This window comes from Podarcis vaucheri (assembly GCF_965113315.1).
Source record: "Podarcis vaucheri genome assembly, chromosome: 1".
In the NCBI taxonomy this organism is placed as follows: domain Eukaryota; kingdom Metazoa; phylum Chordata; class Lepidosauria; order Squamata; family Lacertidae; genus Podarcis; species Podarcis vaucheri.
Window position 1 is genome coordinate 22749981 of NC_138759.1, and position 15937 is coordinate 22765917.

A 15937-nucleotide genomic window follows, 5' to 3' on the forward strand; every position below is an offset into this window, starting at 1 on the left:
GCAGCGAGAGACCCCATTAGCTAAAGTGGTACTTCAGGTTAAGAACAGTTTCAGGTTAAGAATGGGCCTCCAGAACGAATTTAGTATGTAACCAGAGGTACAACTGTACATTCCCAAAACTCAATACTAAATTCAGCAAGCATTCACCTGATCACAAAAATAAGTTTAATTGCTTTTCCTTAATATGGTATAACCATATGCAGACATAGAATAGGAATGCAATGCATTGTTTCAAAAATAAAGCACCTTTAAAGCAATAATTTGTGAGTCAGAAATATCAGATGTGACTATGAAGTCAACTTGCTCCAACGGTCAGCCCTCAACATCTCCATCCATCCAGGACCTGATGAACCCAGTTAACATGCAACTTACAGCTGCGGGAATCAGCCTTTGCTTTGGACATTTTGCAAATATTCAGCATCTGGACAAGGTGCTTTTGAACAGTGACAAGCTCCCCTTCCTCCTTGTCTCCCAGAACCGGAAGATGCATGAAAAGGGCAGAGCAGAGGTTGGCTTCATGCAGGCATAGTCTCTGATTGCTTAGAAAAAGCCCCAGAGAGGAGGGGACTTAGATGGCTGTGAAGAGGTGGGGACTTTCGGTCTCAGCAACAGATCCATGGGGGCCTGACTAGTTAGCTGGAACAATGAACAGGAGCATTCCACCAGGCATGTTTCAGGTCCTACCTAATATAGCTAATAAAGCTAATAACTGTTGATTAGAATTAGAACTCTTCTCCATTACATCTAAGATGGTGCCTGTCATCATGTTATTTTTCTCTTGTTCTTGTGTGAAAAAACTTTTTTTCCTCCTAAATTGATAATCTCAAGTTCTGGTATGGGGAGAGACACAGGGGGTTGCAGTAGAGGTTCTCCGTATTAGCTTTCTCATGAGCAAACTTCTTATAATATTAATTATTCTTTTTTTATACCTTATTTGCTTCAGGTCTGCATTAAATTACCCCCCCCCCAAATGCTTGTTGCATACAAAAACATACAGACACTGAAAAAGAAATAAAAATAACAGAGTTGCAGAATGAAATAATGACAGCAAACCAGTTTACCAAAGCACAATCATACTTCACTGAATATCAGATGGCATTTACATACCCCAACCATAAGGAAGAATAAGAAGCAGGCATATATTAAAAGAAGAAAAATGGGGCAACCAAGACATCTCACCATATTTCAGATGTGGGTGCACCACAGAGTTACTACATATAAACTAGAGCATTTGTCTGTAACGGGAGATGGCATATCCATAGTAGCAAAGTTTAGCTGTTGCGGACCAGCTAAATATATATATGACTCCCTCTAGTGACTGGATCAAGTAAGCATACCTTCACTGTTATTTTCAATGAAGACATGAAGAAATTCGTTTGGAGGGGTGTTCTGCAATTTGTCACTGATACAATAACAGTGCATCAGTGGTGCATTTATACTGGGCTGTCCACACTTCATTCTGTTTTATTAGTTGTTCTGTGATGTTTCCCCAATGTCCCTGTCCTAGACATCTGGAAGGATGCTGTTGCAGTGTAACACAACAAAAGCAAGAAAATCCCACCACTCTTGGGAACATTTGTAATCTGAAAAGCTGCACGATTTCAGCAGCAAGTTATAGGACACGCACTGATTGGAAATGAAGCAGTGTGTCTGCCTTGGAACTTCTGCATGTGCAAGTAGCATCATTAGCACAATTGATCATGTTTAACGATGCCTCTGTTTAATGATGGTCCAAAGACTTGTCCCAAAGCAAATAAATCACAAATGCACAGGATCACAGCTCAGATTCATTAGTCTAGAACAACTACCGTGGCTGGTTTTATATTCATAATCATTAAAAATGTTACTGTGCTCTGGATGACCTTGGAAACTTTTGTTGATGGGCAGTAGGCAGTAAATGAATGAATGAATACATAAAATTTAGAGCTGTCAACACATTATAAAAAGTCATTCAAAGAAAGCTGTACAAAATTAATATCTGCAGTAACTGTAACAGAGGATTAGACAAATTCGTGGAGGTTAGGGCTATCAGGTTCTCCCTCCACTGTCAGAGGCGGTATGCCTCAGAATATCAGCCACCAGTATGGATAATTCTGAATAAGGTGGGCCATTGGACGGGTCCAAGAGGGGTCTTCTTTTTAAGTTTCTATGTCTCCTCTCCTGCTTACTTGTTAGATAGCTTCCCTGTGGCAGCAGCTTTGCTCTATTTATATTGCAAAAATCTGTAATGAAAGATGCCAGGAATGGTTAATCTATGTTTTTTAGTGTGTGGGGTTCCCCATCTGTAAGCTGCCTTGAGTCCTGCTAGGACAGGGGTCTGCAACCTTTAAGACAAAAAGAGCCACTTGGACCCGTTTCCGAAGAAAAAAAACCTGGGAGCCGCAAAACTCGTCATTATAAAAATATTTGTTTGACCCCTCAGAATTACTCCTCCTCATAGAAATAAACGTTAAATTAACAAGTTACCTTTGTGTGTGTGTGTGTTCTTCACTCCCCTTCAAAACAGTGACCAGCGTACATGCCCCTTACAATGTAGCAGGCGGGCAGGAAGGTGACGTTGGGACAGTGCGTGACTAACGCACGCACTGCCCCCATGCGACGTCACAGCCAGTACAGCGCCCACCACAGTGGGGAGTGTCGGGGCACACAATGCGCCTCCTCCCCTTGCTAGTATCCACCCCGGAGCCGCGGCAAAGGTGTAAAAGAGCCACATGCGGCTCTGGAGCCACGGGTTGCAGACCCCTGTGCTAGGATAAAGGCAAGGTAAAAAGGTAAAGGTAACGGTATCCCTGACCGTGGTATCCAGTCGTGGACGACTGAGGTTGCGGCGCTCATCTTGCTCTACAAGCCGAGGGAGCCGGTTTTTGTCCACAGACGGTTTCCGGGTCATGTGGCCAGCATGACTAAGCCGCTTCTGGAGAACAAGAGCAGTGCACAGAAATGCCGTTTACCTTCCCGCCGGAGTGGTACCTATTCATCTACTTACACTTGACATGCTTTCGAACTGCTAGGTGGGCAGGAGCAGGGACCAAGCGATGGGAGCTCACCCCGTCGCAGGGTTTCGAACCGCTGGTCTTCCGATCGGCAAGCCCTAGGCTCAGTGGTTTAGACCACAGCACCACCCACGTCCCTTTAAAGGCAAGGTATAAATTATGATAATAATAATAATGGAAGAGGTATTTAAGCTCAATGGCCATGAAAACAGTTTCTGGGCTTGTCTTGTGAATATTAAACTTGCAGGGGAGTGCACAAATTGACTGGACTGGAGATCTGGGAACAGGCTGGATTCAGTATGCATTTAAAGTCAAATTTACCTACTTCTCACTTCCTGAAACTTTCTGATATCTTTCCATAGGAATCTGGTTGGCCCAGTGGCGTAGCGTGGGGGGTGCAGGGGGGCCGGCCGCACCGGGCACAACATCTGGGAGTTAAGGTTAGGGGGCGCAAATCCACGGGTTAGGGGGCGCAAATTACTTGCCTTGCCCCGGGTGCTGACAACCCACGCTACGCCACTGGGTTGGCCACAGTGAGAAAGAGGATACAAGTCTAGATGGGCCTTTATTCTAATCCAGCAGGGCTTTCCTTATATTTTTATACATGCAATATTTTTAGATATGCCATGAGAATGAAGCCATTTCTCCATTCCATCTGCAAATCATCTTATTTAATATGAAAACTGGCAAACCTGCGTGCTTCTGAACCTAATGGAGACAGTTAAATAAAAACGGTTTTTGATGGATTGTATATATTGCTTATTCAGACAACATTAAGGAATATCAGCACCACTGGAGGGCACTGTAAGGACCACATTGAGACTTTCTGTTGCAGTGGCAATTGCTAGACTCTTTACCATACAAACACTAATCTAAAAGCTATTGTCAGCTGTAAGAAAAAGTGGAAACGTTCTGACTTGGAGAGCAGATTTCGATACTGTCTTTCATCATTCACACTTTACCTTTTAGGTGGACATTTAACACATGATAAGTGTACACTTAACAGTGTAGTGTGTGAAAGGGCCCCTAGCTTTGCAGTATTGAAACACCTTATAAATTACAGTGGTACGTTGGTCCTTGAACGGCTTAACTGCTGAACAAATCGTCTCCCCAGCGCTATTCCAGTTTGCGAACGTTTTTTGGAAGCCAAATGTCCGACGCGGCTTCTGCTGGAGTGCAGGAAGCTCCTGCAGCCAATCGGAAGCCGTACCTTGGTTTTCGAAGGGTTTTGGGAATCGAACGGACTTCCAGAACAGATTAAATTCGAGAACCAAGGTTCCACTGCAATGAGATGCGTTACTTGGGGCCACTGAAAGTAAGAAAGGGAAAAAGCATTTGCAGATTACCAGCAGAGACACAAAACTAAAGTTCAGCATTGTGAAAAACACCCCATTGATTTTGAAAAGAGGTTAACACCAGTGAATGAACTCTCAGGAACACAGGAAGCTGCTTTATATTGAGCCAGATCCGTCAACCCATCTAGGTCAATACTGTCTACACTGACTGGCAGTGGCTCTCCAGGGTTTCATGCTGGGGTCTCCCCTAGCCCTACCTGGAGGTGTTGAGATTTAAACCTGGGACCTTTCGCATTCAAGGCAGATGTTCAAGCACTGGGCTATGATCCCTCCTGTTATGTAGTGTAGTTTCACCCTGGGCCAACAGGGGGATACTGTATATAGTTTTCACTCAGGTCTGTAGATAGTTTTCACTCAGGTCCGCGTCCGTTATTTTAGGCGGGAACTCTGAGCTGTTATGGTTACAATGTTGACAGCCGGCTGACTATAAATACAGGCCGGCTGAGCTGTTCGCTGTCAGTTTATTTCCAGCTTACCAGAATAAAAGAGCTACTTGAAGAAATCGCTGTGCCGGCTGCTATGTCAACCCACAACTTAACACTGGCGACGAGGATGGGATGGATGGACATCAGAGTACAGCCAGATGCGGCCAGCCTCTGAACTGAGCTGAATCACAGAGCGAAATCACTGAGCGAAATCACTGAGCGAAATCACTGGGCAGAACCAATTCAGAGCTGACTGTTCTGGCTGGAGCACTGTGTTCCATCCATCGCCCTTCACGCCGGCATCAGAATCATGGCTTCACTTGTGCCTCTACCGCCGTTTGCGCCAGCATCTGAATCATGGGACTCCTACCTCGCTCGGTTCGACTGCTACCTCCAAGCCAACGAGCTGACAGCAGTATCAAAGGATCGGAAGCGGGGCCTATTCCTCAGCCTCTGTGGGCCTGAGGTGTTTGAAACGGCCCGAGCATTGGTTGCGCCTGAAGCAGTCCAGGAAACACCATGGGACACGATCCAAGAGAAGCTCCGCAGCCACTACGCACCAAAGCCGTCCAAGATTGCTGCCCGCCATGCGTTCTACCACCGGAACCAGGCAGAGGGGGAGTCAATCAACAACTACACCACCGCCCTGCGACAGGCTGCAATGCACTGTGAGTTCCGAGACTTAGACGATGCCCTGATGGATCGAATCGTCTGCGGGGTCCGGGACATCCATCTGCAACGGCGTCTCCTAGCCAAGCCAGACCTCACGCTACAGAAAGCTATTGAGGAGGCTGTGGCCTCAGAAGCTGCTGAACGCTCCGCTCAGGAGATCCGCAAGTCCAGCAGCCCGCGTCTTGCTAGGGAGCCAGTTCCGGTGCATCATGAAGAGGCCAGCAGTGATGAGGCATCCTCCAGTGAAGACGATGATGTGCACCAGACAAAGCGGGAGCGCAGGAAGTTCCAACAGAACTCCAAGGGCCAACCGGAATGTGCTGGCTGCGGAGGCAACCATTCCCGTGCCAAGTGTCGATTCAGAGACGCCATCTGTAGGAAGTGTTCCAGAAGGGGCCACATCGCTAAGGTCTGCCGATCGGCTCCGTCTGACACCCCCCCTTCATCGACTCGCAAGTCCAAGTCTTCACTCCAGTCTGCCAAGGAAAGTTGTTTCGCTCTCACCAACTGCCGCTGCCCGTCTGGAACCACGATTGGCCAAACCGACTCGTCGACGCGACGCAAGCTGAACGTCACGGTGCTCATTGAAGGAGCTCCATGTGACATGGAGATCGACACCGGGTCTGCCCTGTCCATCGTGTCATGGAGCACCCTCAAAAGACTGGTACCCAGAGTGTCCAAAAGGCAACTCGACTCTCACCGCGTACACCTGCGAGACTACCAGGGAAACGACATTCCCGTGGTAGGCGTTGGCCGGTTCCGGATTGCCTTCAAGGATTTTTCGGGCCTGCTCCGGTTGGTGGTGGTCGAAGGTCAGCGGCCAAGCCTCCTAGGGCTAGACTGGTTTGATGCCCTCGGCCTGGAAATCACCGGCATCAACTGCATCTCTAACGCAGAGACTGAGGGTCTGGTCAAAGACTTTGCCGAGGTTTTTGACGGCACCTTGGGGCAATATACAGGTACGCCCATCTCCTTTAGCCTTGATCCACAAGTCGCCCCCATCAAGCTAAAGCCACGCCGGGTTCCCTTTGCTCTCAAGGCTAAGGTGGACGAACAACTGGACAAACTGATCGCCCAAGGAGTTTTGGAGCCGGTTGACCACGCAAAGTGGGAAACCCCCATCGTCACGCCTGTCAAGCCAGATGGGTCGGTGAGAATCTGCGCTGACTACAAGTGCACGATTAACAAGGCACTTCAACAGCACGCTTATCCGGTTCCTGTTGTCCACCACCTGCTGCATTCCCTGGGTGAGGGTAAGGTCTTCGCTAAGCTGGACCTTGCCCAAGCCTATCAACAACTGCCTGTCGATGATGCCACTGCTGAGGCCCAGACGATCGTCACCCACCGGGGGGCATTCCATTGCCGCCGGTTGCAGTTCGGGGTGAGTGTGGCTCCTGGCATCTTCCAAAGCCTTATGGAGCGTCTCCTGCAAGGGCTTCCGGGCGTGGTACCATATTTTGATGACGTCTTGGTGTCTGCAGACTCACACCAGCAGCTGTTCGAGCGCCTCCGTGCCGTGCTGACCAGGTTCCAGGAGGCCTGGCTCAAGGTAAAGAGGGAGAAGTGCCAGATTGCCGTTTCACAGGTAGAGTTCCTGGGCTATCTTATCGATGCCTCCGGCCTTCATCCAACCACATCCAAGATCCGCGCTATCCAGCAGGCCCCCACCCCAAAAAACAAAACGGAGTTGCAGGCATTCCTGGGGCTGCTGAACTTTTATAACATGTTCCTGCCCCACAAAGCCACAGTGGCTGAGCCTCTTCACCGACTCCTTAGCACTAAGACGCCTTGGGCCTGGGGTCATCGGGAGACGGCGGCCTTCAACGCGGTCAAGGCTCTCCTTTCTTCAGACAGTGTGCTGGTACAGTACAGTGAATCCAGGCCGCTGGTCCTTGCCTGCGACGCCTCACCTTTTGGCATCGGTGCTGTCCTTAGTCACCGTTTTCCAGATGGAAGAGAAGCACCGCTCGCCTACTTTTCCAGGACACTATCTCCGACGGAACGGAATTACAGCCAGCTCGACAAGGAGGCATTGGCGCTTGTGGCTGGAGTGAAGAGGTTCCATGAATACCTCTATGGCAGAACTTTTGACCTCATCACTGACCACAAGCCACTCCTGGGCCTCCTCGCCGGTGATCGTCCAACTCCACCGGTCCTCTCACCACGCATGCTGCAATGGACTGTTTTCCTGGCTGCCTACCACTACCGGCTCATCCATCGCCCGGGGAAATCGATGGGCCATGCCGACGCCCTCAGCCGTTGCCCTCTTCCAGCATTTGTGGAAGACCCGGCTCCAGCTTCATCGCTCCTTCTGATTGAGGATCTTCCGACAGCGCCTGTATTGGCTGCCACTGTGGCCTCCGCGTCTGCCCAGGATCGCACCATCAGCCGGGTGCTCAACTGGGTGTGGAGGGGGTGGCCACAAGGGCCTTTTGCATCGGAGTTCCAGCCCTTCGCAACCAGACAACATGAACTCTCAGCTCATCGCGGCTGTCTGCTGTGGGGAGACCGCGTCGTGATTCCCCAGGGACTCCGTCAGCGCGTCCTGGAGGCTCTGCACGTTGGCCACCCGGGAATTGTCAAAATGAAGGCGTTGGCTCGGTGTTACGTCTGGTGGCCTAATATGGACGATGCCATCACTGCCTGGGTGTCCGCCTGCCAAGCGTGCCAAGAGTCGAGGCCTGCACCACCGGCAGCTAAGGGACACACCTGGGAGACGCCAAAGACACCCTGGTCGAGGGTGCACATCGATCTGGCTGGCCCCTTTCACGGCCGGACCTTTATGGTAGTGGTGGACGCCTATTCCAAATGGCTGGAGGTCGCCCTGATGCCCTCCACCACTACCGAAGCTGTCATCCGGGTGCTGCGAGGCCTGTTTGCAACGCATGGGTGTCCTGATGTCCTGGTCTCTGACAACGGACCGCAGTTCACGTCAGGCACGTTTGAGCGGTATCTTTTGGGACTGGGCATCCGCCATGCCCTAACGGCACCTTTTCATCCATCCAGCAACGGGCAAGCAGAAAGAATGGTGCGCTCGACAAAAGAGGCACTGGCGCGCCTGGACCGGAGAGACTGGCATGAGCGGGTCGCCAAATACTTGTTCGTGCAACACATCACCCCTCATGCGGCCACAGGGAGGAGCCCTGCTGAACTGCTTATGGGCCGCCGCCTCAGGTCACCGCTCGACCGGCTACACCCAGACTTTGCCGTGGCTGAACCCCCAGGCTGTGCCAACGCACCACGGTCATTTGTCCCAGGAAACCAGGTCTTTGCCCGGAACTATGTGGGGGACATCCCTTGGGTGCCAGCCACAGTAGTGGGAGTCACTGGACCTCGCTCATACCAGGTGGCACTCGAAGACGGACGCTTGTGGCGACGGCACATAGACCAGCTTAGGCGCAGGGTTGGGGACTTGGACACTACCGAGGTGCCCCCAACCGCGCTTGCGGCTCCAGAAGAGACACGTACAGATGGCGAGGCCCCACCTACACCTCTCTCGCAAACTGCCAGCGTGGAGCCGAACCAAGCCGTTTCAGAACAGACTCAGACCACTCCACTTGCGGAGGCTCCACCCACAGCAGCAGATCCAGGGGAGTTGGTTCCAACGCCACCTAGGGTCGCACCACAGCCTCAGCGAGAACTGTGTGGCCCTCCGGACTTGGCTACCAGTCCCCGGCGGTCTGGCAGAGTTTCCAAGCGCCCAACTTATTTAAAGGACTATGTTGTTGGACAGGTATCACTGTTGGTCTAAGTATGGGAAATGTAACCGATATGCTTTTGTGCCTAATTGAACCATTACGCGTAGTGCTGTATATAAGGAAACCATTACGATTGTAACTAACGCCTTATCTCGGTGGGGAGGGGTGTTATGTAGTGTAGTTTCACCCTGGGCCAACAGGGGGATACTGTATATAGTTTTCACTCAGGTCTGTAGATAGTTTTCACTCAGGTCCGCGGCAGTTATTTTAGGCGGGAACTCTGGGCTGTGGTGGTTACAATGTTGACAGCCGGCTGACTATAAATACAGGCCGGCTGAGCTGTTCGCAGTCAGTTTATTTCCAGCTTACCAGAATAAAAGAGCTACTTGAAGGAATCGCTGTGCCGGCTGCTATGTCAACCCACAACTTAACACCTCCCCTTGTGATGGGAAAGCTGGGAGGACCTGCTTTTCATGCAAAATGTCCCGGATTCAAAGCAATGCACACCAAAGGAATCATACAAGATGCTGGAGGAACTGGGCATGGAGGAAAAGGTTAATTTCCTTCATGAACACAAATCATCCCATGGAGGAGATAAGTCAACAGGTCAGCCAAGCCAGTTGCCATGGCAACAGTCCAGTGACATCAATATAAGTGATTAAGGCATGTCATCTCATTAGTCAGGTAGTTAGTCTGTTCGTGTGTTGAGGTCAGTCTTGAGGAGTAGGAATCTGTGTTACGTCTTGAATTGCTGGAGCAATAGAGATACCTTCCACTTGTATCTGTATCTGTATCTGCAAAGCCTACAAGCTGTATGTATATATCAATGTCCGGAACTGTGTTCATACCCTCCAACATTTCTCCAATGAAAATAGGGACATATTCTTTTATTCTTATTCTTATTCTACCCTGCCCATCTGACACCAGCCGCTCTGGTCGGCTTCTGGCATATATAAAAACATAATAAAACATTAAACATTGAAAAAACTTCCCTATGCAAGGCTGCCTTCAGATGTCTTCTAAAGGTTGTATCTTATCTCTTTATCTCCTTGACTCAGGCATCACATAACTCCATACCCTCTGACATTTCTCCAATGAAAATAGGGGTGTCCTATTTAATAATAATAATAATAATTTTATCATTTATATCCCACCCATCTGACTGCGTTGCCCTAGCCACTCTGGGTGGCTTCCAACATACAGTATATAAAAAACATAATAAAACTTCTGAAGGGTGTGTAGTTACTTATCACCTTGGCTCAGATAACTGCATACCATCTGACATTTCTTCAGTGAAAATGGGGACATCCTAAGGAAAAGCGGGACATTCCCAGATCAAGTTAGAGACCAGGACAGCTCCTGTAAATCCCGGATCATTTCTGGAAAATAGGGACACATGGAGAGTCTATAGTTTGTTGGTGGCTCCTAGGGTTCTGCTTAAAAGAAGAAGGCGGGACCCAAAATCCTAAAATCTGCTTATCCCAATCTACACTACAAATGTATCTTGGTTTTATAGATGTATGTTTAGCTGTCAATGTTTTCCCCAGTATCTTGGGACATGCAGTTTGCTGAACGTGCTGAGAATGATCTGTTCAGAGTCCACAGGCTCCTGCATTCCTTGGGGAAAGGAAATACCTATAAAAGTAGCTGGAGTCTGTGTTGTGTATATGTCTGTAAACTCAGTGCTGAAGAACCTTGTTTTATTTACAAAGTGAATGGTAGTTATATTAATCACCAGTAGGATCTTCAGCATCACCCAATAATGATCCAAACTGTTCTTGAAAATGCAAAATTACGTATATTTCTAATACCGAGGCCTACAGATAATACAGTGGGGGCTGCAGCTTTATATGCATTCACTCTGGAGTGAATGCTATTAAGCTGTCTGAGTAGACACATAGAATAATAGAATCACAGAGTTGGAAGGATACCCCAAAGGTCATCTAGTCAAACCCCCTGCAATACCAGAATCCCACCTAAAGCATCCATAACAGATGACCATCCAAATTCTGATCGAAAACCTCCGAGGAGGGAGAGTCCACAGCCTCCCAAGGGAGACCGTTCCACATCTATAGACGTGCGCTGTATACCTTCTATAAAATATAACATTTCTTGTTGCTGCCTCTCTTTTGGTTTCTGCTGTCATCTTTGAGTACAGATATCTGACTGTTACATCCATGTGCAATGCATGAGCATGTCAGGTGCAGATATGTAAGTACCATAGCTGTCAACTTACAGATTTGAAAATAAGGGACCAGCAGCCTCAAAAATAAGGGATCAGCAGCCTCAAAAATAAGGGATCAGCAGCCAAAATAAGGGATTTTGCTTAGCTTAAACAGAAATCCGGCACTGATGGAGCCATGCTGCTTTTGCTGCCACTGACTGTGTTTTGCAGGGGGTTGGATGATGATCCTAAGGATCTACAACTCTGACCATAGAAGAGGGGCAGACAAAACTGATGAATGACATTGAGATGGCAAAGCTTACAAGCAGAATTAGAAACCAGGAAGAGGACCTCTTTAATAAAGAATGGGGCAAGTTTATGATTTAGTTGAAAAGCTAATGTAAAGAGGTAGGTACATTGGTAGGATTGACAGAAAACTTATAGTAAAAATTTGAACTATGGATGGAAAAATGATTTATAAAAATAGAGTTATGAAAGGGATGCAGAGGGGGAAATCACTACATTAAGATGCTGCACTGGTTGGAGGGTATGCTAAGCAGCACTTCGGGGCTGCCGTCGTCCTGGCGCGAGGAGTTCCATCAGTCCTTCCCCGCCCAAGAGAGAGGGGGGAGGGAGAGAGACTCTCGCCCACAGCACCCGCAAGCCTGGCATGAGGTGGTTGCGGTGTGCCGGCGGCCACTGAAGCGCCGCCTTCTGCGTCCCTCCCTGTCCCCTCCCTCAGGCCACCTCCTCAGCTGCCGCCGCTCCGCTGCTGCCACCTCTGGCTTCCCCTGGCAGCGCGGTGGAAGTCTCGCAAGAGAGGGGCTGCCTGCCCACCCGCCGCCACCCGTCTCCTTACGACGCGCCCCTGAGGGGGGAAAGGGAGAGACAGAGATGCGGCAGCTCGTGTGTGCGCTCTCTTGCGCAGCGGAGAACCCTGAGCCGTTGCTTCCCTCCCAAGCCAGGCGAGCATGAAACCCAGGAAATTTAAGGGACATCATCAATAAGGGACAGGAGCGGGACACGGCGCTAGGATAAGGGAGTTTCCCACCAAATAAGGGACAGTTGACAGCTATGGTATGTACCACCATGGACCACTTTATAACAGGCATACAAGGTGATTTGGCTGAGACTGGGCCTCTGTCCATATTTTAAAGGAGACTCTGCTGGATAGATAGATAGATAGATATAGATAGATAGATAGATAGATAGATAGATAGATGCTACACATGTGTTTAATGCTCTGGCATTCATACCCACTACAACAATAAGAAAAATGCTGCGAAAAGTAGAAATCCTATAGGCCAATGGAAGAGCAAGCATTTTGCAAGCAGGAGGTCCCAAGTGCACGCTCTCTTTCATTTATTATATATATCATAGAAGCTGGACCAGGGTTTGTGCTGCAGATCTAGAAAAGGGGGCAGATCTGAAATGAAGCAAGCCAACTCCACCAATAGAAAACAGCCTTGCTGAATGATTCTCTCCCTGCTGTTTTCCTACTTATTTATCAGCTTAGTAGGGGGTGATTATTGTTCTCTCTCTCTCATCGCCTTACATTTTAGGAAAAGCTGTATCATTGCATAAACTCTCTCCTAATACCCCCCACCCCACCCCGCCCAAAAAAACTAATCCAGATCCAACTGCTGGAGCAGGAACTTTTCCGAATATTTGAGCCTGTGTTTATTTGGAAGGGTCTTTGACAGCCGGTGAGTTACTGGTGCATGAAAAGCTGACAATTGGCTTTTTAAAAAAAATCCCCGTGAATTTCAGGGTCTGTTTCATTGCCAAATAAATCTTAGGAAATGTCCAAGGGAGACGGAGAAGTTCCTCTCATAGACATTCTGCCGCCCTCTTCTGCATTCTTTATACTGTCCCTCTTCTCTTCCTGGGATGCGTTTATTAGAGAACAGAGAGAGGTGGCTTGCGATAATAGCTTTTTCATGTCATGCAAGCGCCATCTGTATTATGCAGAGTCAGGGATGACAGCCCGGAGAAGAGAAATGTCCCTCCTCCGTCACAAATCACCGTTGTAGTTGCTAGGAGTTATCTTATCCTCCTAGAGCTTCAGCGTTGCGTATTTTAACTGCACCTCTGCCTCTGCTTCAGGGAAACTGTATGGTGAGGCAAAAGCTATGAGCTCACAAACCCAGACCCACCTCATTCAGCTGTGATTCACGCAGACCCTCCAAGTCTCCCTATTTTCCAGGGAGAGACACGGATTTACAGAAGCTACCACGGTTTCTGATTTGATACTGGAATGTCCCGCTTTTCCTCAGGATGTCCCTAGTTTCATCAGAGAAATGTTGGAGGGTATGGAGTTAACCAACCCCTGAGCCATGTGAAGGCAGCCTTGTATAGGATTTTTTTAAAAAAAAATGTTTAATGTTTTGTTATGTTTTCATGTAGGGACGCGGGTGGCGCTGTGGGTTAAACCACAGAGCCTAGGACTTGCCAATCAGAAGGTCAGCAGTTCGAATCCCTGCGACGGGGTGAGCTCCCGTTGCTTGGTCCCTGTTCCTGCCAACCTAGCAGTTCGAAAGCACATCAAAGTGCAAGTAGATAAATAGGTACCGCTCCAGCGGGAAGCTAAACAGCGTTTCCGTGCCCTGCTCTGGTTCGCCAGAAGCGGCTTAGTACGCTGGCTCCCTCGACCAATAAAGCGAGATGAGCACCGCAACCCCAGAGTCAGTCATGACTGGACCTAATGGTCAGGGGTCCCTTTACCTTTAGGTTTTTATGTATGTTGGAAGCCACTCAGAATGGCTGGGGCAACCCAGTCAGAAGGGTGGGGGTATAAAAAGTAAAATTTTAATATTAATATTATGGAACAGGACGTCCCTATTTTCAGTGGAGAAATGTTGGAGGGTATGTTGTAAATACTAACAAGGTACAAACAATAGGGCTGAGGTGGAGCCACCTGGCTTGTGGGAAGGGTCTTAACTCAGTGGTAGAACACCAGTTTTGCATGTAGAAGGTCCTATTTGTAATCCCTGGTGTCCCAAGTCAGGGAAAGACCAGGGAAACACTGGAGAGTCATTGCCAATTAGTGCAGAGCTGTGTTTCTCAAGCTTGGGTCACCAGCTGTTGTTGGACTACAACTCCCATCATTCCCAGCTAGCAGGACTAGTGGCCAGGGATGATGGGAGTTATAGTCCACCAACAGCTGGGACCCATGTTTGAAAAACACTGGTGTAAACAATACTGAGCGAAAGATATCAGTGGTCTACACTTGCAAAAATGTGTAGGTTTGGTAAAGTTGCGTACAAAATGCACATTTTTTTTGAAGAAGTCATACACTGTATGTACATCATTTTATTTCTCAATGTTTATGTTCTCAATGTTTAATTGTATTTTGCCTAATTGTTTTTTCTTTGTTTTCAGCGCTTCTTATTTTTATCTGTAAGCTGCCTTGAATCCTGTCAAGGAAAAAAGGTGGGGTGTAAAAAAAGAAAATAAACAAAATAAAGGCACACAAAAATGTGTTACACAATTTTTGTGTGCACTTAAAAGAAATTTTATAGATAAAACTAATGTGGAAATGAGGAATTGAGAGAACCAGAGATATTTGCTGCTCTCTAGCTCTCAAGTGCCCGAGAGCAATGCAATCAAACACTGTCTTATTTATTTTATGGTGGTGGTGGTTTATATACAGTCCTTTATCCAAAGATCCCAGGGTGATGTACAACATTAAGAACATACTACACAACATATGAATGAAGACATAATACACAGCATAATAATAAAAGGATCATAATCGCAATCTGTCTGTCCCCCCCCCCACACACACACATTTAAGAGGCCATAGATTGCCCAGGCCTTCAGTCATTAAATAAAGAGGAATGTTTTCACCTAGTGCCTATATAGAGATATAATGATGGCACCAGGCAAATGTCTCTGGGGAGAGCATTCCACAGACAGGGAGCCACCACAGAAAAGGCCTGTTCTCATGTTCCCACCCTTGGAACTTTTCAGAGAGGGGGGACATAGAGAATGAAGGGCCTTGGATGACAAGCACAGAGTCTGGGTCAGTTTGTATGGGGAGAGGCAGTCCTTAAGGTATTGAGGTCCTGAGCCATGTAAGGCTTTATAGGCCAGCACCAGCACTATGAATTGGGTCTGGAAACTAATTGGCAGCCCGTGCAGCTGAACTTAGTAGGATTTCAGTGTTTCATTGAAGTCATGTCCTGAGCGGAGAATCGTCTATTTTATTTTAATCCCCTGGGGAGGCATTCAGTGAGGTTGAAAACTGTTGGGGAAAGCCAGGCTTGCTCCCTGACCCACAGAGAAGTGCTTTGGGATAAGTGCTTTGGGGGACTGACTTGTAGCACATGTCCGTTAGTGCCGTCACCAAATCCTCAGGGGAATGGGAAATTTACATTCAAGTGACCTAGTTGGGGAAAGGGGTGGTGATGGAGCCATTAATTTTCATTTATGTAAAATTCTAACAATTTGACAAGTGTGGAAAGAGGCGCTGCTTATTTGCATTCACTGCCTGCTAGAAAAGATGAAGTAAAGCCCAACTTTTGGAAATGCAATAGCGCTTAAGAGATAGTCTGCTCATGGAAAAGATGTTTTGTAATTTTATGTGAAATATCGCCATGGCTGGATCGGAGACAGACCCACAAACTGA

At 48.1% G+C, this 15937-nt stretch overlaps 1 long non-coding RNA gene across 1 annotated transcript; it reads right to left on the reverse strand.

Annotated features, from left to right (window-relative positions):
- Nucleotides 1–3047: 3047 nt before the first annotated feature.
- On the reverse strand, nucleotides 3048–9900 carry LOC309528170. The gene is made up of 3 exons (XR_014217580.1): nucleotides 9578–9900; nucleotides 3514–4617; nucleotides 3048–3359 (listed from the first exon to the last, which is right to left on the reverse strand). It is a non-coding gene; the product is annotated as an uncharacterized lncRNA (long non-coding RNA).
- Nucleotides 9901–15937: the final 6037 nt, after the last annotated feature.